This window comes from Onychomys torridus, chromosome 4, assembly GCF_903995425.1.
Source record: "Onychomys torridus chromosome 4, mOncTor1.1, whole genome shotgun sequence".
Taxonomy (NCBI): domain Eukaryota; kingdom Metazoa; phylum Chordata; class Mammalia; order Rodentia; family Cricetidae; genus Onychomys; species Onychomys torridus.
The window spans coordinates 90,744,938-90,767,462 of NC_050446.1; positions in this window are offsets into that span (position 1 = coordinate 90,744,938).

The window sequence follows — 22,525 nt, forward strand, 5'->3', positions numbered from 1 at the left end:
GATGGTTCTCAACACCTGCTGACAGAGAAAGTTTTTCTAAATTATTCATCTAATTTCACTTCCTCACTTTACATCCTCAATGGCTCCCTATAACTTAATGTTCAGACCTGCCAGGTTAGCACACATAAGTCATTGTGATCAAGCCCCATCTGTTTCAGACATTCATTCATTCCATTACCTCACGCTCACCTCTTACTAGAACATACTGAACAGAATACAACCCTACTATTGTGTCAAGGTGTTTCACACTTTCCTACCTTCCCTTATGCCTGTTTTAATTGGAAGCCCTCTCCTTTCTCATTTACCCCCTCCTTCCAAGATTCCTTTCCAATGCACCTCATCAGTTTGCCAACCAACAGTTCCAGCAGTATTCTAGAAGACCTAGCAGGTCCAGGAATCCTTGCATTGGGATAGTCAAGGGAACTACAGCAGGTAAAAGAACACTGTGCACACTAACTCTAAAGAAACAAAGGTTCTGAACACACCCACTGTGATGGCTAATCTTAATTGTCAACTTGATGGGATCTAGAAGCATCTACATTATAAACTCTGGGCATATTTATGACATGATTTCCAGAGAGTTCTAAATAAGGCAGGAGGAACTTCCCTAAATGTTGGTGATACTCATTCCTCAAATTGCAGGTCAAAATAAAATCTTCCTTCTTTAAGTGATTTTTATCAGATATTGTGTAACAGCAACAAGAAAAGAAGCTAGTGTATCCACAGACTTCAAAACATAAGTAGATAGGCTAAATCATCAAAAACAACAAAACCTGCATGGTGTAAGAACTATATGAAAGAGCTTTAAGGGAAGATACTGAGACTAGTGTTATCTGCTAGCTAAAAACTTTGACTTCTTTTCTGGAATTCTATGAAAGGGTAAGGGGGAAAAAGCAGGTTTGGAAACTTCCTACTTGAGGATTGTTGCAAGACATTGAAAATAGGACCCAGTGTTCCAGGAGAATTTGAGGATCTAGTACCTATAAAGCAGAGTCTCATGTAACAAAGATTAAAAGATAGTGGAGTAAAGTCCATGACACAGAGACTAGGGTAGCACAGAAGACAAGATCAAGATAAAAATTGAGAAGACTAAGCTGGACCTACTGATGCACAGCACTCAGGGAGGCAGAAGCTGGTGGATCTCTGGGCTTAAGGCAGCCTGGTCTACAGAGCAAGTTCCAGGACAGCCAGCACTACACAGAGAAACATTGTCTCTAAAACACAAAAACCAAACATACATACACAAAAACTTGGGGAAACTAGCAGAGGAGTGGCACTGGGGAGAGTCTAAGACCAGCCATCTTCATAGTGCTGAATGGGACTGTCACATTCCATTCGGAAAGTGCAGGGAACGCAATCTCCTTCCTAATGAACAATAGTAAAGGATCAGTGAGGAATCATAAATAAAACTGATGCTAAAACAACATAAATGTTGAACCAAATCCCTGGTGTAATGGGGCCACAACAAGAAGGTTTGCCTATGAGACTGAAGATCAAGCATCATCCCCAAATTACTTTAAAAATCAATAAAACTAACATGTTAGAATTTTAAAACTTAGGTGCTAAGTAATTTGGAAAAAGGACTATTTGAAAATAAGGATTAAAAATTTTAAAAAGATTATTTAAAACAGAATGGAAAATCTATTTCTTGAATGTCAAGAAGAAATGTGAAAGAAAATAAGCAAAATAGAATGTATCTTAAGTTAAACATAGAAAGAAGAAACTTGTATACATAACAAAAAATAACAAAGGTGGATTAAAATATATTCCAGATGGAGTGATGAATACCAATAGCACACACATAAAGATCTGGTATAAGTACAATAGCAGCCTCTGAAGAAGAAGAAGAAAACAAAAGAATAGATACAAAACAATTTAAGGGCATTTTTCTATAGTATAAATTGAAACTAAATATTGAAAGTGCAAACCACAAAACTGTGAGGTAAATACATCATGACCAATGTTAAGATACACTAAAAACATTTGAAAAGGATAAAAGATAAATTATAAATGTTTAATAGAAGATAGATAAGATAATAGATGGATGATGAGAAAATGATATATAGATAGATGCATAGGTAGGTAGGTAGGCAGACAGGCATGTAGGCAAGTAGATAGAGATTAGATAGATAGACAGACAGACAGACAGACAGATAGACAGACAGACAGACAGACAGATAGATAGATAGATAGATAGATAGATAGATGATAGATATTGGACATCTAGATCCCCCAAAATGGATAGGAAAATCAATTATGATCAGGCATTTTAGCAATAAATCTACTGAGCATAACAATATTTTACATTTGCATTATCAAATAAAGGAAAACATTAATAAATAGATATTTTAATATATACAAGCTAAATGCTGTTGTGAACATACAAATACTTAGTGAATTACATTCCTAAAGACCTTTTCTAAAGAATCTATTAAAGACCAGTTTCATGCAAGAAAACTGAATGGACTAATGGAAGAATTAAATGTTTTTTTTTTTGTTATATAACCGAGACTGATGGTTGAAAGAATAAAATAGCTATGTACTATAAAGCACAGACATATTATAAGTATCAGAAGCAGAGGCAATACAATAGCATATTTTACAGAGACTCATTGAATCTATAAGGATGTTAACAAAAAATGTTGGATGAGAGGAAGCAAAGGAGGATAGTGAAGTCATAGTGTGTTGTATTAGTGCTCATAGCAAAAATGGAGGAAAGAGGAAGCAATTTATACAGAAGTGGCAATGCAGATGTCATTGTTAAACTAAAATTTGCAACCTTTGCAAATGCCATTACAATGTTTAAATGTTTGGATTTGCTTAGGAGTAAAAGAACAATTAAGAGATGAGTAAGACAATAGATATTCTTTGATTATACCTTACTTCAAAAATTTCATTTTCAACCAGGCAAGTTCCTATAATTCCTGCACTCAAAGAGGCTGAGGTAGAAACATTGCAAGTTCATGGCCAGCCTAGACTACATAGAAAGATCCTGTCAAAAAGTTTAAGTTCAAGGGCATACAGAGATTTTACATGACTATAAACCAGGCTTAAATTATTCCTGTTTGTGGGAGGTAGTATACATGCATATTATATGCATGGGAGTGTGCAGGTGCATGTGGCAGCCAGAGCAGGATGTAAGATGTCTTCCTCTACAGCTCCCTGCATTATGGCTTTGAAACAGGGTCTCTCGTTCACCTGGAAGTTCACCATATTGGCAAGGTTGTCTAATCAGGAAGCTCTCTGGATCCACCTGCCTCCTCTTACCAGTGTTGGGATCACAACTACATATAGTTATGCCAACTATTTTACTTGGATGGTAAAGATTCAAATTCAGGTCCTTGTGGTGATAGGCCAAGCACTCTTACACACTGAGTTGTCTCTCCAGCCCCAACAATATTAACATAAAATACACTCTCTAAAAAGTAAAAATTAACGATATAAAACTGACCTAACTACACCCCAATTCAAGTGACTTTTAAAATGTTGTGATTTGATTATATATCTCCAGGATGACAAGAGTAAGATAAAAATAAAACTTAGATGACACTAGAGTGGAAAATTATACCATTACTGAATGTGTTAGTATTGTTATTCTGGCATTGTATTACTGATGTGAGACAAGCTAGTAAGAATTACAGTGTCACTAAAATCTGAGTTGTAAAATATGAAGTAAGTAGTCCTGAGCTGTGTCTTTGAATTTGTGTTTTGACCATCAGTATGGTCTCACAATTACTTTGCTTTTTGAAAATGTCTTCTAATCCTATCTTCTAAAGTGTCTAGAAACAATGACCTGACCAGACATAATGAATGCCTTTGTCCCTAAGAATGTGGACTCTAAATTTGGTATGTCACCAGCAAAGATAAAACAAAACAAAAGTGAACAAACAAAAAACAAGGATTACTAAGCAAATTATGGACCCCAAGTATCCTTGGGAAAGTCTCTGATCCCAAGACTGAGTCTTGGCTGGAATATATCGACACTCTTCCTTAATGAAGTAATGAATTGGGCTGAGTATTTCTCACTGTGTGAGGAGTCTGTACCTCAGAAACACCCACAGCAACTGGACCAAATTCTCATTTACACCTCAGACCTACTGTTAAGAAACTCTAAGGTCGGTACACAACAACCCCGGGTCGAACAAGCCCTCTATGACGCTGATGAACATTGATGTTCAGAAACCACTACGCAATGGTTGTCAATGGCTCTTGCCATCAGGGAGCAAGGCTCAGCCAGACTTCAATTCCTTCTGACAGATGTGCATACCAACAACCTCTGGTCATCCTGTCCTTTGCCAAAACCAAAAGTGAACGAGTCATATTAGACTCTAGTCTAAACCGTCAAGTTACAGAAAATAGAGAAAAACAAAAATTTAATCCAGATAATGTAAAGTGAAGGAAATTCTTCAGTTTTAAATAACATAGATATTTTCCCCCGCAAAGAAATTTAAATAAAACAATTACTCACAAAGAAAGAAACTAAGGAGTAGAAGAAATGATCCATATATCAATATATTGGTCATACTTGATAGAAGCTCAAACAAAAAGGCTGGAAATGGGATATTTATTGTACAATAAATATTAAAAATCATTAATTGCTACCTGGGAGGATAGTGAGAGTGTGTAGATATTCTTAATATTGGTAAAGTTATATCATCCATTTTAGATCAATCCAAGGAGAGAGGTGTGGAAGTGAATTCAGGATAATTGTTTTTTTAGTTTATGGAGTTACAGTTGAACCAGAATGATGCTTATTTATTGCTTCTTATGTTCTTTCTATTTTACATATTTGTATTTTTCAAAAATGAAAATTTGCACATCAAGCACCATGCCTTCCAAAAGCCTTTCCTTGGTACACTCTCAATTTGAAGTCGATACCCTTTTTCAAAGCTACTCTCTGGACCTATGTATAATGTTCTCACTGGGTTCTATTCCTTGAGAAAAGGACTGGGTTTTATTCTCTTTCATAATCCAAGGCTACCACAGTACTTGAGCATAGCATCATCAACTCAAGAAACCCAAATCACAGTTACACAGGCAACTAAAGAGGGTTCAATAAAGAATGATTTACAAGGCTAGCAGGAGGGTTACAACAATTTCAAATGGGATGGAGAAGACCATGGACTGCTAACAACAGGAAAAAACTCCCTGTTCCTGACCCCTGGGTGCAGGATTGAGAGATCCATGTCTGCTTGAGAACTTCAGTTTTGAGAGGGGGCCACTTAGTGTGCTAGAAGACTTTGTTAAACCACAGACCTGGAGACGTGTGAAGTGAGGTGGCTGGGGAACATGTCCACTGCAAAGTCACTCAGATACTAGCTGGGAGCTCCCATTGATTGACTCCAACAGAAAACAAGAGAATCTGTCAGTAGAGCTAATATAAAAAACAATGAGGCAGAAAGTGGGTAGAAAAGTGAAGAAACCTGCTGCATCAATCAACAAAAATTTTGAACAAAAGAATGATAGTTACAAGCAATTAAAATCCAGAGGCAAAACAAAATGATGGTTGAGAAAAGTAGCCACAAATGGTCTTAATAGTTGATACAGTGACACAGAGACTAGAGGTTTCCTACCAGATTTCCAGATTGAAAGGTTTCGAATCATCAGGCAAAAAATGTTTAGGGTGTATGCACATGTGTACACACTCAAGTGATGAGTTTGTGCATATGAGCATGGGGCAAAGGGGGTAAGAATGTATGTCTGAGTGTAGGAAACAAAGAGTGTGGGTGCAAACAGGTGAGCGTGTGCTCCATGATGTGGAATACACACATGTGTGTGTGCATGTGTGTAGGGTGCACACAAGGGTGAGTGCATGCATGTAGCTATAGGGTACACGCATAGAAGTGCTTGCATATGGATGTAGCATACATATGTGTGTATATGGGTATTAAGTACACAAACAGGTGTCCATGGATATTTGTATGTAAGTGTAGATGGTATGTGTGTTCTGTAATATCTTTATCAGACTGTTCTTCTGTCAATCCACACAGAAAAGGTTTTTTAAAAAAACCAGGTATTGGTGTCAAATTATTAAGATGGCCGCAAATATTTCTATCAATCATGGAAAAGAAGCAGCTTTGGTTTTTTTAACACTTGTTCATTTCTAATGAAGAAATGTTACTTGTGTGCATACTGCATCAGCTCCAGTTGTATTATTAAGCAGCATGCTAATATTAGCATATCAGCGTAAATATACCTGCAATTGTCAGTTAACCTTGTGCTATTATTTTTAGGCTGCCTGCGGCAGTGCATCAGGACTGTCAAAAGGAAAAATAACAGAGAAAAAGGCAGTTTCTTATTTCTTTCCACAAGCCAAGACACAATGGGCTCGTTATCAACATGTGGTTGCCTACAGCTCAATATTAATACATCTTTACCTCTTCAATAATCCCTGTGCAGTTGAGTAATTCAGCAAAATGTAAACATGTGTTCCCCTAGGAAGGATATGCGGCAGCCCACACCCCTCTCTCAAATATTCTTTTGAAATAATGAAGGAAAGCTAATGGTTCCTGGGCACAATTATGGAGAAAATGGCCTTTTCCTGAAGATCACTGTATTGTTCTTACTCCAACAGTTCCAAGTGAGGCCTTTGTTATGTTTTGATGTCTGAAACATTCACATCAAGAAGGATTCTCAAACAGGTCCTCAGCCTGATAATATCTAACATGAATGGGAACTAAGAAAAATATTTTATTATAGAAAATCTAAATCCTATGTCTTGGGTGATATTTGTTCTGCAACTACATTCCAAAATTGTTTCCTGGTTGGAATGACTTACATTGTAGATAACTGCCCTATGGAGATGGCTCTGCAAATCAAATCTTGAAGTAGTAGTGACCACACAAAGGGTTGACACTAAAACTGTATTGTCCAATTTATATACAAACATGGCTTAGAACTATTCTGGTTGGATGGAGAGCACATATTCTTGCTTAGCAGAGTTGATGGCTTTGCATTGGTACCTCACTGTCTTTGAAACAGAAGAACATCCAGTCATGGTTTTCATTATTTTTTAATTTCTCTTATTCTTGGGAATTTCATACATGTAAAATAAAATATGATTGGCTGTGCACATGTGGTTTTCATTCTTAACAGCAACCAAAAGTCAATGACTTCTGACACAGAGACCACAAATGTCCAACTAACTGAACTGCCTAATGCATCTGAGCTTTTGATACAAGCATGAACAGGATGGTAGGCTCAGTAGAGCATGTATGTGTTCATGGTGGGAGAGCCACTAAATATACATGAGTCTTTCCTTTGATAAACTAGTGATTTCTTCTCCGAGCATGTATTGTGAGGATCAAATGCTCTGAGGCTTGTGAACAACTTCACCCACTGCTGACTATTGTGTAAGGCAAGTTCACTGGCTTCCTCGTTAATTGCTTTCTTAGCTCTGTAAGAGCAGCTTTGGATTTGACAATACAAGATTCCTTGACCTACGTCAGATTCTGTCCCCATTTTCTCATTTATCATTCCTTTCCAATGTTTTCATTCTTCAACATAATTTGAACTACCAATTTTTAAACTTCTCTAATTTAAAAGTATTCAAATATAAAGTTATTTCATGAGAATTCCTCTTAACCTTAAGTGTGAATCTATTTCTAATCATCTTTGGGGTTAAAGGTAGAGAAATCACAAACATAAAGCAAGGCCAAGAATAAGCCTCAGGACTGGAGACATTAAAAAAAAAAATGGTGATGCCAAGGGTCAACCAGTAGAGTCAAATATAGAGGGCAGGTCAGTGTCATAGAGATGTGAGCTTACTGTGATTGAAGTAGGGCAATCCCTACACCTTGTATGAGGTGACACAGAGAGGAATTGGCAAAGTCCTGCTATAATGTGTTCATTTACCACCATTTTGTTCTTACAAATGAAAGTCTTTAAAAAATATTTTAAAAAATTAAAAACAGCTAAACACTAGATCAACAAAAGGCATTCTGAGTCAGAGTCAGCTCTGAGTCTCCTGTCTCAGTTTGCTTGCTTTCTTTTGAGCTTCTTTACCTTCCTGTCTTTAGTCCGTGTACTGATACTCAGCTAATGCTGGTCTCAGTGATACACCGAACTCTGTCCTTGGATCCATCAGAGACTCAGAACTCACTGAAAATGCTCCACTTTTAATTAAGATCAGTTGAATCACTAAGGGGTGTCATCTTTTAAAGACTAGAAATTAGGGTTATTTTGAGTCCACCCTGTTGGAAAGCACAGAGTTTGATTCCCTCCAGGTCCTGGTATCATTTTGAGTCTCTGGTGTCATGTATAAACCCATCCATGCATTTTCCTCTGGCCCTTGGCTTCAGACTGTCCTATGACCTTGGCCATCTGTCTTTCTAGGCTTCAGGTTTGTTATCTGGGGACACTAGTGGAAGGACATAAAGGGGTAGGAAATTCACAGTCCTGGTAAGGCTAAAATTAGAATCATGGAGCATTTCCTCATCTTCAGAAGTAGCGTCATCTTGCCATGTGAAGGTCATGGAATCTTATCTCGGTTAAAACAGCCAAACTTCTGTGCTGGTACCTTGTCCATTGCTACCAGCCTGTGTCGGACCTTACTATTACTGAACTAAAGCTTAAAATGTTCATTTCTAATCCACCACTAGGAAAATTTCCACCCTGCAAACAGTCTTCTTGCTATATGAGTAAGCAAAGAATTCAAAGGGCCAGCATGGCCCCACAAGCCCTTCTGAGCTGTCATGGTCCAGCTACAGATGCTAAGGGCTGTTGAAGCTTTTGTATGCAGAACCGGATGCATCAGAAGCACAGGCACGGTGTTCTTCCAGCGCAGGTAGAACACAGCGCTGTTGCCCTGAATACCAATGATTTCCCCAGGTGGAGGACTACTTGGGGAGGGGTGAGAGAAGGAAAGGAACCTCCCTGTGTCACATCAACGAACTCCTGCCCCTCAGAGGAGAGGCATTTCCAACCATACATGTCAGTCAGTCAAGGTAGTTTAAAATACCTGGTCTCCTAAGGCCAGGATGTCATTATAGATTTAGCACTACTAGGGGCCTCTCTTTGTCACACAATGAAGCAATATGGCTAATTAACGCTCACTAGGGAGCCTGAGATAATGATGCCTCTCTCTTCCTAGAGCCAATTACCCCAAATATTCAGATTACCTACCTACTATTTCACTGAAGGAAGTGTCTCTGGGATTTTTTTTTTTTAACTCGGCATTATGTATCATGTAACGTCACATTATGTGATGTTGTGTCACAGGCTGACAGCTTACAATGAGGGACATGCTGAATATATTGGGTAGTTAATACCTGCCTGAATTAACAAGGCGACCAACTTTGCAAAGAAAGAAACTCTAAGAAATATCTGCCATACCTCCTGAGCTAGCTGCAGGAAGAACATGGCCGATTTACTTCGCCAGCCACTGTGTGTCACTGCTAGTTCTTGTCAAGGCCCATGAAGAGTATTTGTCCACAGATATGTAAACAGCTGATGGGGCTGCTGCAGAATTCTTCATGGACATCCATTCACAGAGCCTGTTTCAGCACGGTTGGCCTGAAATCGGCCAGGGAAGGGTTCGTCTTCCAGAGTGAGGGTAGTGTAATGGAAAGGAAAGGCAGGGGTTTGGTGACTCAGACCCCCCTTTTTTTGTGAGTTCTTCTGTAATGTATCCATTCAAGAAACATCCATTACAGCTTTGTTCTCTGCAGGTATTCTGTTAATGGAAGGTGGGATCCACAGAAGCTCCATTCTCTGTGTTGTGCTGCAAAGAAACCACGGTATGGTCCTGCTTTGGGACCTTTGCACTAACAGCACCGGCTAGGATGCTCTCCCTTAAAACATCTTTCTGGTGAATTTTCTCACCACTCGTAAACACAAAACAAAGTAAACCTTGGGCCATCTAAATGAAAGTAAAGCACTCCATCTTTAAGTGTTTTAATTGTATGTATTTTTATTTGTTTTATGTGTGTCTCTGTGTGGATACACCTTCTGTAGTTCACATGTGGAAGTCAGGAGACAGCTTCCAGAAGCAGTTCTTTTCTTCCACAATGAGGGTCCCAGGGATCAAACTCAAAGCAGGTTTGCTAGTTTTGAGTTACACATGAAGGCATGCAGCTTGCCTCCATTTTTAAAATACCACCAAGTCACTCATTCTAATGATGCCTACCCGGTTTTACCTAAGATCCTTCCTTTCTTTCCTTACAGAAGTCATCATTTTATTTTCCTCCAAAGGAGAAAAAATAAGGCCTGGTTCACTTTAACAGAGTTCAGTGGCAAGGAGGATGTTCAATGAGATGATGAAGGTGAAGGTCCTGGAAGTCACTTCCAAAGTATTCTCATGATGTCATTTTCCTGTTCAGAGCTTTCAGTGTCATCCTAGTCTCTCCTCAACAAAAGTCAACCTCTCAGATCAAAACCAAGAACCCCATAGTTCTATCCAGGGTCCAGTCTCAGTTTCTCTTCCCAACCTCTTCCAATACAATTCCCACAGCTTCCACCAACACACCCCTCACACCCTGTCGTCAAGCCATTTTTTTTACATCCTTCAGAAACCTAAACATGGATGTTCCTTTTGATGCTGTTCATTGTCTCTCTAGACTAAGAAGCCCCCTCTAAAAAGTACTCCTAACACTGCACCTTCTCCTTTGGGTCCCAAGTGCCTTCTGCTCTTCTTGCACAGAATTAAATGTAATATGTTTAGTGCCTTCCTGGGAACGATACTCATTCTTTAGTAGAGCCATGTCATATCTGACTTTCTCTCCCAAGCTCTTAATAAAGAGTATGGACTTTGCAGACCCAGAATGTCCACCTATAAACAAGTGGCTGAATAAACCCAATAGGTAAGTGTCTGGCATCTAACTTGCTCTTAATCAACATGAGAACTTCCTAAACATGGTGCCCTTCCACTGACTTCTTAGGTGGAAATGTGAATATTCAATTTGAATCCTTCAGTTTATACCAAATTACCTATTATTTATGAAATAGTTAAGCAATGTAATAAATAAATTCTGGAAGTATTATAAGCAGAACACTAATCTTATTACATGGGTGAGAGGAAGGTCAAGATGAAAACTGTATACTTTAATGAACTTATGATCTACTAAGGAAGATAGAGATATATGAACAAGCAGCCAGCTCTATTCTAGGAAAATATATCATTATAATACCATTATAAAATAGTTGACAGGATTGCAAAAGAGACAATAGAAAAAAGAAAAGTGTGGAGCTTTTAGGTGATCTGTGGGAGTGGGGCTGGAGTAGAGAAGGGCTGGAGTGTCCCACCAATCCAATGGGTACAGGTTGTAGAAAGCACTACAGAACTGAAAAGATAGAAAAGGCTTCTACTGAAGAGAAAGGGTGGCAGAAATTATGCGGTTGCTTATTCTACTGTCTCATTGCTAAGGAGTTTGGAGTTTGCCTTTTAAGTACAGGGAATGCAATATAGTGGTAGGATTTAAGAACTTGTGGCCATGTGTCAAAGAGAACCAAGGTTGAGGGTGGGGAAAGGTACAGGAAGGTCTTGGATCTAATGCAGTGAGGTAGGTCAGGAGCTCCTTGTAAAAGGTAGAGGAAGGATCAGGGTGGTGAAGTAGATTTCACTGGAGTGCATGGGTGAGACTCATCATGGAGAAGGAAGGCCTAAAAACTGATTAATGGGAGCAGGGATAAGTCCAGGAATTCAAACAGGAATCCTAGAACAGTTTAGGGGCAGAGGACATGATTACTCCATTTTGGCATCATTAGCTGCAATGTGAGGCATCTAGGCATTAAGAAAAAGGGCAGATAGTGTAGGCAATTAGTTCTTCATTAGGTCAGGCTATAATCAGGCTATAATCAGGAAAGGGTATTGAATTGTTGTTAATATAAATAAAATTACAGAAGTTACATAGAAATAATTCTCTCCTCTCTTCCTATTTTCTTAGGACAAATTCTCACAGTGGGCTACTATCTTTTATAAAGATTTCTCTTAATCCTCTATCTTTTCCTTTTGGGGCAGGAAAACATATTTCACATCATTACCCAGAAATCTTGACGTTTGTTTTGCATTTCACTTTGTTCCAAACATTCCAGTGAACCACATTACTATGAAGATCCCCATATATAGTAATTGCTTCAATAATTTTATGGCAAGATCACAGTGTCTCAGCCAATGCTTTGAGAATAGTTTCTAAGGCATTGAGACATTATTGCTTCCAAATCTCATTGATGTATGCCAGTCTGACTCAGGCTAGCAAGGGTGAAGTCTGTGGAAACATTTGATTTTTCTACTAAATCCATATCACTACTATGCTATTAAATATAAAGACACGAATCACTATGAATCAAGTTTAGATGTGGGATTTGCAAGTTTGCATATTTCTGTTGACAGTATAAATATAAGTGGAGAAGCCATAAATAGTCTTCCTTGCTTTTGGCAAACAGTGTATCCAACAAATATATTTATGTAACTTCTTCTAGTTGCTGTAAATACAGCCTCTTATGAGCAAGGGGCAATCAGTGAGGATAGAGAGTAATTCTTAGTTGATTTGGCTACAGTGAAATCTGTTGACTGATGAAAATCTCAGTTTTAAACATGGATTCTATAGAGTCCCAAGCAAATTGTGTTAAGTGCTTTATATATGCATGTTGTTGGGTCCATCTGTAGTTTAAAAATATATTCTGTATCTTTTGGATATCTCCATTCTTAGTTCATCAAAACGGTGCTTTGCTTATCATTGTTAATGCTTGATAAAATGGACTTTTGTAAAGCTTTGCAATCACCCTCTGTAAAAGCATGGCTAGAAAGCTATATGAAAGGCTTTACTCTTATTCAAAAATCCCTAAACAAAAACTTTTGTGAGATTTTAAAAGCTGTCATGGCATGTTCTATTAGACATAGCACAGGGTGATTTCTTTAACTCTTCTCTTTAGAAGAAACATCTCCTGTACCAACAGGAACATCTCTTAACCCCCAAAGTGGATGTGCAGGATTGTGTTGTCCCTGTGCCAGGTTTCTAGCCCTTGATAGCCTATAAATGTGAGAGTCATTTCAATGTCACTCACTATATGATGGCCATCAAGCCAGTATAGACAATGGAAAACCAAGACACAGGCCCTCTCATCAAAGAATTAGGAGAGCACTTTGCCCAGAGAAGTTTCTGTTCTTCTACGTAACCAGCTGGCTCCTGCCCTTCAATCCTCAGACCAACTATCCCTTCTTCAATGGAGTGACATGGAAATAAGAGGGAGAAGACAGGCACTTCCAGAAGCAGAATTATTCCTTTAATGAGAACAAATGAGGGAAGCCAGTCTCTCCAAAGGCGTGGAAAGCTGCACACATGGCACAGGGGATTCCTCACGGGAGTCTTGGGGAGAGTAGTCATAGAACTGAGAAGGGGGACTTTGGGCATGGACGACTCCATCTGCAGGTCAGAACCTCTACAGTGTCAAAGTGGTAGATACCAAGGGAGGTTGGGAAGCTGATTTTCCTAGTGGAAGCTTCCTTTATCTTATAGCCCATGGGTTCAGTAATATCAAGGTTCCTATCCAGAGGTTTGCAGTCCACCTGAGGCTTTTAAGTCATTAATCCTTCACTTACTAGCAACTTAAGAGTCAGAGTCTGGAAAGTGGAAGTAAAGGGAAGTTTTATTGTAGGCCACTATACTCATCAGGAGTCTACCTTTTATGTCTACTCTCTAAAGAAAGAGAGATATAAACTCAGTATGCTTTTCACTTTCATGTGAACTATTAATATACCTTTCACAGTACATTAATAAATTTGTATAAAAACTAGATAATCTCTTTCCCTTCCCTCCTCACTGTGTGTGTGTGTGAGAGAGAGAGAGACAGACAGAGAGAGAGAGAGAGAGAGAGAGAGAGAGAGAGAGAGAGATGCACCCTCATGTATATGTATCTGTGTTATGCATACCCATGTGCAGGCTTGCAGGGGCCAAAGGGAAATGTCTGGTGTACTGCTTTACCACTGTTCTCCTTATTACTTTGAGACAAGGTGTCTCACTTAACCTAAAGCTTGCCACGTAGGCTCCCTGGCATCCAGCCAGCTCTGATGGCCCTCCTGTCTCTTCCTCCTACCCCAAGGATTGGGGTTACAGATGCATGTAGCCTTACTCAGCTTTTTACATGGCTGCTAAAGATTCACACTCAGACCCTCACACCTGCACAACAACAAATTTTATCCACTGAGCTGTCTCCTTAGCTGGTGTGCTTCATTTGTACAGTGTATAACTTTAATATGTGTGACATGTGCTGCTTGTTTCATAACATTGTTGATTCTCCACACTGGTATACTAAGCAACCAAGGGAGATGATTTTGTTTGATGTGAACTCATGCTCAGCATCCTTTCCCATCATCTTTCTGGTATCAGTCCCTCTACTTATGAAACTGAAAAGCCAAGAACTACTACTGCTCCAGAGCTCCACTGCAGCTAGGTTATGAATGAGGAATTAAGTTTCATAGGTGCTCTGGAAAGATAGGGGATTAGACAGAACCGTTTGTACTATTTTAATTGCAGCTCCTCTGAAACAGGCTGATGAACTGCTAGCTCCACCCAAAGAAATGGTCCGATGCCTAGTATCTCCTGAGTTTTACAGCACACATGTGGTGCCAACAGCATACCTATCACTGGACCACAGTTAGGATCATAGGCTCCTGAACTCAAATTCCCATGCTTACGCCCAGATTTTCCATGTCAATGATTGGTGCAGAGCTAGCGGATCCCCTGACATGTCTTCTCTTTACTCTTATTCTGAAAGTTATTCCTAGACCCAGCGTACACTCTCCTCTTCACTTCTTATTTTAGTAACTTTATAACATAAATATATAATACAGTGACTATAATAACTCCTAGTAATTTTAATAACTAGTAAATTTAGTAACTAAATTGCAGTATAATTTACTTTTGCTTACCCTAGTTACCATAGATTTCAAATGTTGTAACTGAACACCAGTGGAATCCAACCTCTGATTAGAAGAGGACACAAACACATGGTTTGCGGAGTCACCTATTGTCAAATCTGAGTCTGAGTCTTACTCTGATAATTCCAGCTGTGGAACCACCATTACTCTAGTCAACATCCCCTGGCATCACCCTTCTCCTTCCTTCCACCACCTAAATTAAGCCATACATTCTATTGACCCTTCCTCTGAAAATAGCTATTATTACTACCTCTGATCCAATTTCTCTTTCTTTCATGACGGTTCTCAACATCACCTCCAAACTGGCTACTTTATCTCCAGTATTCCCACACTAATAAGACAATAGCTTATGGTAAGTTTGTTAATATAGAAATTTCAGGATTCATTGGAATTTTTGAACTTTCTAAAACTCATGAACATTATAGTAAATGTATCTTTAAGACATAAATCCCAGGGCTGGAGAGATGGCTCACTTGTTGCTCCTGCAGAGGATATGGGTTCAATTTCCAGCACTCACATGGCTACTAACAACCATCTGTAACTCCAGTTCCAGATGTGATGCCCTCTGCCAGCTTTTGGAATACTACATGCACATGATGCACAGCCATACACATTGGCAAAGCACCCATACACACAAAATAAATATAAACAAATCTTAAAATAAACATAAATCCCAAAGGAAAAAATACTACATTAAGTGGCAAACAATTAAATGTTGAAAACTAGAAAGGAAAGAGGGAAGTGGCAAATGGCAGAGAAATGTAATAGCTGGTTTCTCGCGCAGAAGTAGGGAAACGCAAAGCCAGCCTGTTTCATAATGCAGAATTAGAACTTTCTGAATTCCACAGTGCTATGTTCCTCTGGAAGAGGGATAAAGGCAACATCAAGAGGAAAGAGGTTTAAAATGCGATGAAGAAAAAATACAGCATATTCTTCTCCTTCCCTACTTCGTGCAGCTGGGCCAATGTGCTCCCTAACACCAGAAATATCTAAAAATTTAATTGGAGATAATTATCTGGCTCTCATTGACTGGGGATATCTGGTATGCCACACTGAAAGTGAGACGATTAAGATATTGCATATCCTGATTTCTGAGGTCACAAATTAGTCAGATTTAAGAATATAGTCAGCTAGACTTGCAACATGAAACATGGGAGTGAGTCGTCTTTCCTACATCTGATGGAAAAGCAGACAAAATAGGTCCCAAATTAATGACCAAGTGTCTCAGCCAAGAATCCTTAAGGAAAACCCAGCAGGCAAGTGCTGCCCGTGAACTCAGCCTTCCCACCAAAAGTCTGTATTTCTCCATCTCCAATCTATTTCAACTGCTAACAGACCACAGGGGACAAAACTTTGCATGGAAAACAAACCTTTAAAACAATCATTAATATCTTTGCGTGAGTAAGAAAATATATTATCATTTTAAAATGGTGTAATCTAAACATGAAGTTGATGAAAAATAAAATATTTTGAAAACTGAAATGCTCAAACAAAAATGGGAGCTGCAAGCACAAACAGAAGGCTAAAGATGAAAGCCACGGGAGTCTGCTAGAGAGCAGAGAAAAAGAAGGAAGTGTGTAAAACAGTTGGGAATGTTACAAAAATTAGAGAAATAGTCTAAACAGCAATAAATTCAAAAAGAAAGAAAACACTGAAAGGTCTCCCGCTATATCTCTCATATTCCCCACGTGGAAGCCAGCCACAGGGGTGCCCCGCCCATGTTTCCCATCAATGTCCAGTGCTGTGTATGAAAATAAAATGACTAGTTTCATCTCAGAAAATTCAAAACAGCACAGCTTAGTGAGGAAAGAAAATCGCTTCCAATAGCTGCCCTGGACCAGCAAACTAAATATCTGAAGTTACATGTGTGAGCATGTCTTCCACAAAGCAGAAGGAAGCAGGCTGGAGAATTATTGTTTTCTGAGTCTAATAAGTTATTTGCCACTGCAAACTATGTCCACATGTAACTTCTATGAAATGAAGGGGAAAGAAAGCTCAGATCACCCATACCACAGTTCATCTTGCACAGCATGTTGAGTGAAGTCACTTTTAGCATTTTGCCCTTATTTTCCAAACATCAGTGCCTCCCCTGTAGAATTCCTTGTTCTGACAGATAAGGTCGTCTAAAAACATGGTTCTGTAGCTCTCTTTCCCTTAATCTAAATCCTTTGTTCAGGTTAGAATGATTTCATTAACCTAAAATAGAAGGAGGCAATCAGCTTTCATTATTCTCACCTTACAACATGGAACAATGTTCTGCTCTTTCTCACCAACATCCAACAGGTATTATTAGCTCCCTTTGAAATCGTCTGAATGTATCCTCTAATGTAGCTGATTACTTCACTCTCAAATCCTACGTCTGCTGGTTCTATTTATGACTGTCACGTGGATGCCTGGCACTCCTTCTGTGTCCAAACAGGATTTGAAAGTATGCACACTATAATTTCCAAAGCGTTATTCATGAATCAGGAGTAAATTAATGAATAGATTGCTATACAACACTACCCTCATGAATCAATGTGCACTTGCATGCACTAACCCAGTAAGTACAAGGCAAAAATAGAACTCAAATTCATTAAAGTTTTGGAACTATTATATACCTTTTCAGCTTTAAATAAATATTGCTCTTAAATAGGAATTTTTCAGTCTTTATTTTAATATTTGAGAATGTCATATATACGTATTATACCTATAACATTTCTATCTGTCGTTTTCCCTCTCCAGTGCCTCTCATGTCCCCACCACCACCACCCTCTCACAATTTTATGACCTCTCTTTCTATAATTACTGTAGTTACACATTTATACAGCCTATTGAATCCAGTTGGTATTGTCATATGTACATGTGTTTTGGGCTGACCACTTAGGATTGGAAGCAAATGCATTCACTCTCCCTCAGTAGTCAGATCTGGAAGATACTATCTCCCAGCAGCCTTCCTTGTCTGCTGGATCCTACACTCTTGCTGCCCCATCTTTCACGATGTTCCCCAGGCTTTAGGCATAGGAATTACTTTCTAGATGTCTCAGCGGGGGCTGGGCATTCCACAGTCTTTTAAACATTCATTCTCTGTCTTTTGACTAGTTGTGGATCTTTGTAATAGCCTCTGCTTGCTGCAAAAAGGATCTTCTTTGATGAGAGCAAGAGCGGCACTTTTCTATGGGTATAAGGGTAAGTATTCAGAATAGATAAGTATTTAGAATTGGAAACAATATTGATTTGGGGAAATGGTAGTAGGAGGTTCTCCTCTGTGATCCCTGACTTCTAGCCACTGCTTGTTGGTTTATTTTAAGCAAGCAGAAGTTACCTTCAGTCCAAATAGTTAGTTGTTAGTTATCCCCAAAATGTAAATGCCACAGTTACATCATCAAGGACATCTTGCAAGGCTGGCTATTACTATGGTTCACAAGCTTTATGGTTGGGTAGGACTCGTGATAAAGCTGATAAAATTGGCAACTTGAATAGCATCTTTCAAGAGTATGAGGGCTAACCTTAGGGAGGCAGCTTCCAGGTCACTACAGCTCCAATCCTCAAAGTACTATGACCAAAGTATACGGCGTCTTTAGCTATGGGGCTTTATCCCCAAACTCTGGGAAGCAACCAAGGAGAATGGCTGTAGTTTATATTATTTTGACACGGTCCCTTGGATTCTGCTTACCAACAACTTGAAGGGTGGTGTCTCATGTGTGACAATGGGGTTTCCTATTCTCAAGGAATTATAAACCCATTTTAAGGCTTTATTATATATTTATGCATTCATTTATTTATGCTGTTGGGATGCATGCATTTGCTATGGTGCATATGTGGAAATCAGAATACAGCTTGCAAGAATCAATTCTCTCATTCCTCCAAACAGGATCTGGGCTTTGAACTCAGATTGTCTGCTCAGTAGCAAATGCTCTTCTAGCTTCAGTCATCTCTTTGACACCAAGACACACACGTGTTTGCAATCGTCCCCTGATTAAAGCTTCTAGAGTCATCCACAATAATGAACTATTAAAATCTAGCTGAAATTGATGGCTGTTACTAATTACTGTGTTTTTAGAGCAGTTTTGTGGGGCAATGTCTAGAATAAGGTGATACTTTCAAATTCTGTTTACAAGTCCTTTAGTAGCTAAGAAAGAAAACCCAAGCATCCACTGTCAAACGTGAATGAAATGACTGTTATCTAACCACTGGAATACTCACAAAATTCTTCTGGAGGAGCCACTTGCCAGAGAGTATAGTTTGCTCAGTCTTAGTGGCCTCTCTTATCCTCTTCTTGACAAACCTCAAACTTTCCGGTCAATCTCATTTACTGTCTCAGCCTATGAGCATGCCTCTCTACCCACCATACCCACCCACAGTCCAAAATAGACTTCCTGCCTATGCTTTGGAATTACGTAAACCTCTTATCCATTGTGTTCTGTCACTTACAATCTGCTTTACTTCAACAGAGGGGTGAAAATTAGGACCATGTATTTTAACCAAAAATTCATCCAAACAAACATTTTGTAGAAATTTTATTTATTTTTATTATTAAATTATTAACTGTTGTTGAACTAACATCAATGGATGAGGTGACACTATTAAACTTATGGGTTATCAAGAGTAATCTACAGAAAGACTAGGATGAAAATACCTGTAGATCATAAGTCCAGAAGGCTGTGTCTTCCCTGCCCAGCATGGTGTTTCTCAGAGAATTCTCAGCCATTGAGTTACTGTAGGGTACATTATAAACATCATATAAAACTCAGAGGTAGACTCTTTACTGGAAAAAAGTTTGATTTCTTGAGAAAAAAATAAATATTTTGCTCTTTGTTAGAAATCACTGCATCATAAATGAGTTTCTCAGGCCTAGGTTTGTAGCTAAGAAATAGAGCCTTGGCCTACCATGCTTAATGCCCAGATTCAATTTCCAGCATTATAAAAATAATGGGAATAAATGGCCTCAATATTCTTACTATAAATAGATAAGGAATGAGGTCATTATAATGAAGGCACTTCCTGAAGATCATGAAAAACCAGGATTGTCCTGATACCCTAGCATCCCAGTGGCTTTTACCTCTCAGAAGGCAATACCTACTATCTGACTGTCTGTCTGTCTGTCCGTCTACCTGTCCATCCATCCATCCATCCATCCATCCATCCATCCATCCATCCTTCTTCTTCTTCTTCTTCTTCTTCTTCTTCTTCTTCTTCTTCTTCTTCTTCTTCTTCTTTCTCTCTCTCTCTCTCTCTCTCTCTCTCTCTCTCTCTCTCTCTCTCTCTCTTTTAGCCAGTCAGAAAAAGAAAACTAGAGTGGTGTTTTGAGGAAGAGGAAGAAATGTGAAACAGTTTGTCTATAACAACTAAACGACTCACTGCTTTCAGCCAGTGTCGCTCTACAGTCAAACTGTGTAGGGATTGTAGAATTAACCACTACAACAAAGAACCCCTGAGGTGAAATCATGCAGTCATAAAGCCAAACAGCTCAAAAGTTAACTTCCTGTGGGCAAAAGGAAATACTTGAGTCAGCTCAAAATGCCAAAGCAGTGTCACATCATAGCTTAGAAGTAGTCACTGAAACACACAGCCTTAGGTCTGCATATAATTTTGGAGAGCAACTCCCATGTCATGTTAGCCCCACAAGGAAAGCAGGGCTGACAGAGGTCAGATGTTCTGTCCAACATCAGAATTTCAGTACTGGAAAGAGACCCAGCTTTGAAAATCCCTCTCTGATTTCCTCTTCAACAGAGCAAACTTTTCATGTTAAAAAAAAATTTTGGAAACACGCAGGATCCAGGGGTCACAGTGAAAAACAATGACTTCTGAGTTAGACCAAATATCCAGGTTCTTTTGTGAGAGATATGACTATGTGCTATGGCCTTGACACTGCAGGGAACAGAGGTGGAGTCTGTGAGGGAGCTGAGAGAACCATTGGTGGAGTTCCTTGTTCCTCTGCAATTTCAGAATAACTGGGGAAAAGGGGATGTCCACAAAAAGTGCCACTCAATCTTATTCAATGATTGCTAGGAAAGTCAGGCCTTCTTTATGTGATTTATGTACTCATGTCTCTCTCTCAATGATCCACATCCGATGTTTTCACATTGTTAGCCCATTTAAACTGGAGTATCTCCTTCAAGAGCTGGAACAGTTTCTATCATAGCAGCCTTTCTGGGTTGTTTCAGCATTTAATCGAAATTATGACATTTCATTCCCAGTATTCATAAAATAATTTTTCATGATAAAAACCCCAGCTTTCTAACAACAAATTACACAAAGTTTAGGCAAAGTCCTCCAAGATCTAAAGGTAAAACCAGATAGCCATAAACATATTTACATGTCCAGCAAAGTCTTGATATCAATGCAGTTATTGATTGAGCTAGAAAAGAAAGTACAGGCTGTTATTAAGAAGGATTAATCTATTGAAATTAACAAAATATTGAACCTATTAGAAGGCATGTGAATTTTACACAGAGGCAAAGAAATCGTGGAATTTAGCACCCATTACAGATTCGTATTTTTTACAGTTTAAAATTTGTTTTGTTTGTGTCCATGTTCATGTTCATGTGTGTGTGTACACGTGTGCCATGGTGCACTTGTAGGGTTCAGAGCACAACTTGCCAAGTAGGTTCTCTCCTTCCACCATGTGGGCCCCATGGGTTAAACACAAATCATCAGAACTTGATGGCAAATGCTTCACCCCAAAAGTTACCTCACTGCCATTTATTGACACACTTTTCCTCAAAAACTCTTACCATGCCAGAAACAAAAGAATTTTCTTTTATATAAAGAAATGAAATGATAATAGTTAAAAGGCTAAAATATTCAGATTCACTACTTGGACATATAGAATTAGATAGATTGTTCTCCCAGTAGAGAACCTGAGTAGAGAACAGATTGGCAAATAAAAAGAAAATAAAATTGAAAAGCTGTAATTGTCAAGATCTTTAAAATTATATGTTCCTAATGGGCTGGAGAGATGGCTCAGCAGTCAAGATCATTGAATGCTCTTCCTGAGGACCATGATTCTATTCTTAGCACCTACATGGTGACTCATAACCATCTATGAGTCCAGATCCAGGGGATCCAATGCACTCTTTTGGTCTCTGTATTTACTAGGCATGCATGTGATATATAGATATACATGGAGGCAAAACACTCATACACATGAACTAATTATTTAATTAAAATAAACAAAACAATGTATGACAAATTCTTAGAATATATATGGAAAATGTCAACAGATTTCCTGGACAGAAATGTTTCTGTAATTAAGAGATTCTGACAGTTTGTGGACAAGCCTGTTCATTTAAATTTCCTAAGCCTTGGGTGAACATGTCTTGTTGGCAAAAGCCATTGATCACTGACCCAATTCATAGCCAGGAGTTTGCCATGCATTACCAGAGAAAGTATAGCTAGACACTAGAGAAAAGGTATCTAGAGACTCTGTAGAGACCTTCCCAGACTGATGTGGCAGGAATACAGAGACTAGATTTTACAGTTTAACTGAGTATCTTTGGAACCACAGGGAATTCAGTAATTCCAAATGACTCTGCAACACAGTATTATGGATCTATGCATATACACACATAAATACAAATTAGTAAATAAAACCTTTTAAAGAAAGCAAATAAATCCTACTACTATTAATATTACATCTTTGCTTTAAAACATACAAAAATATGAAGC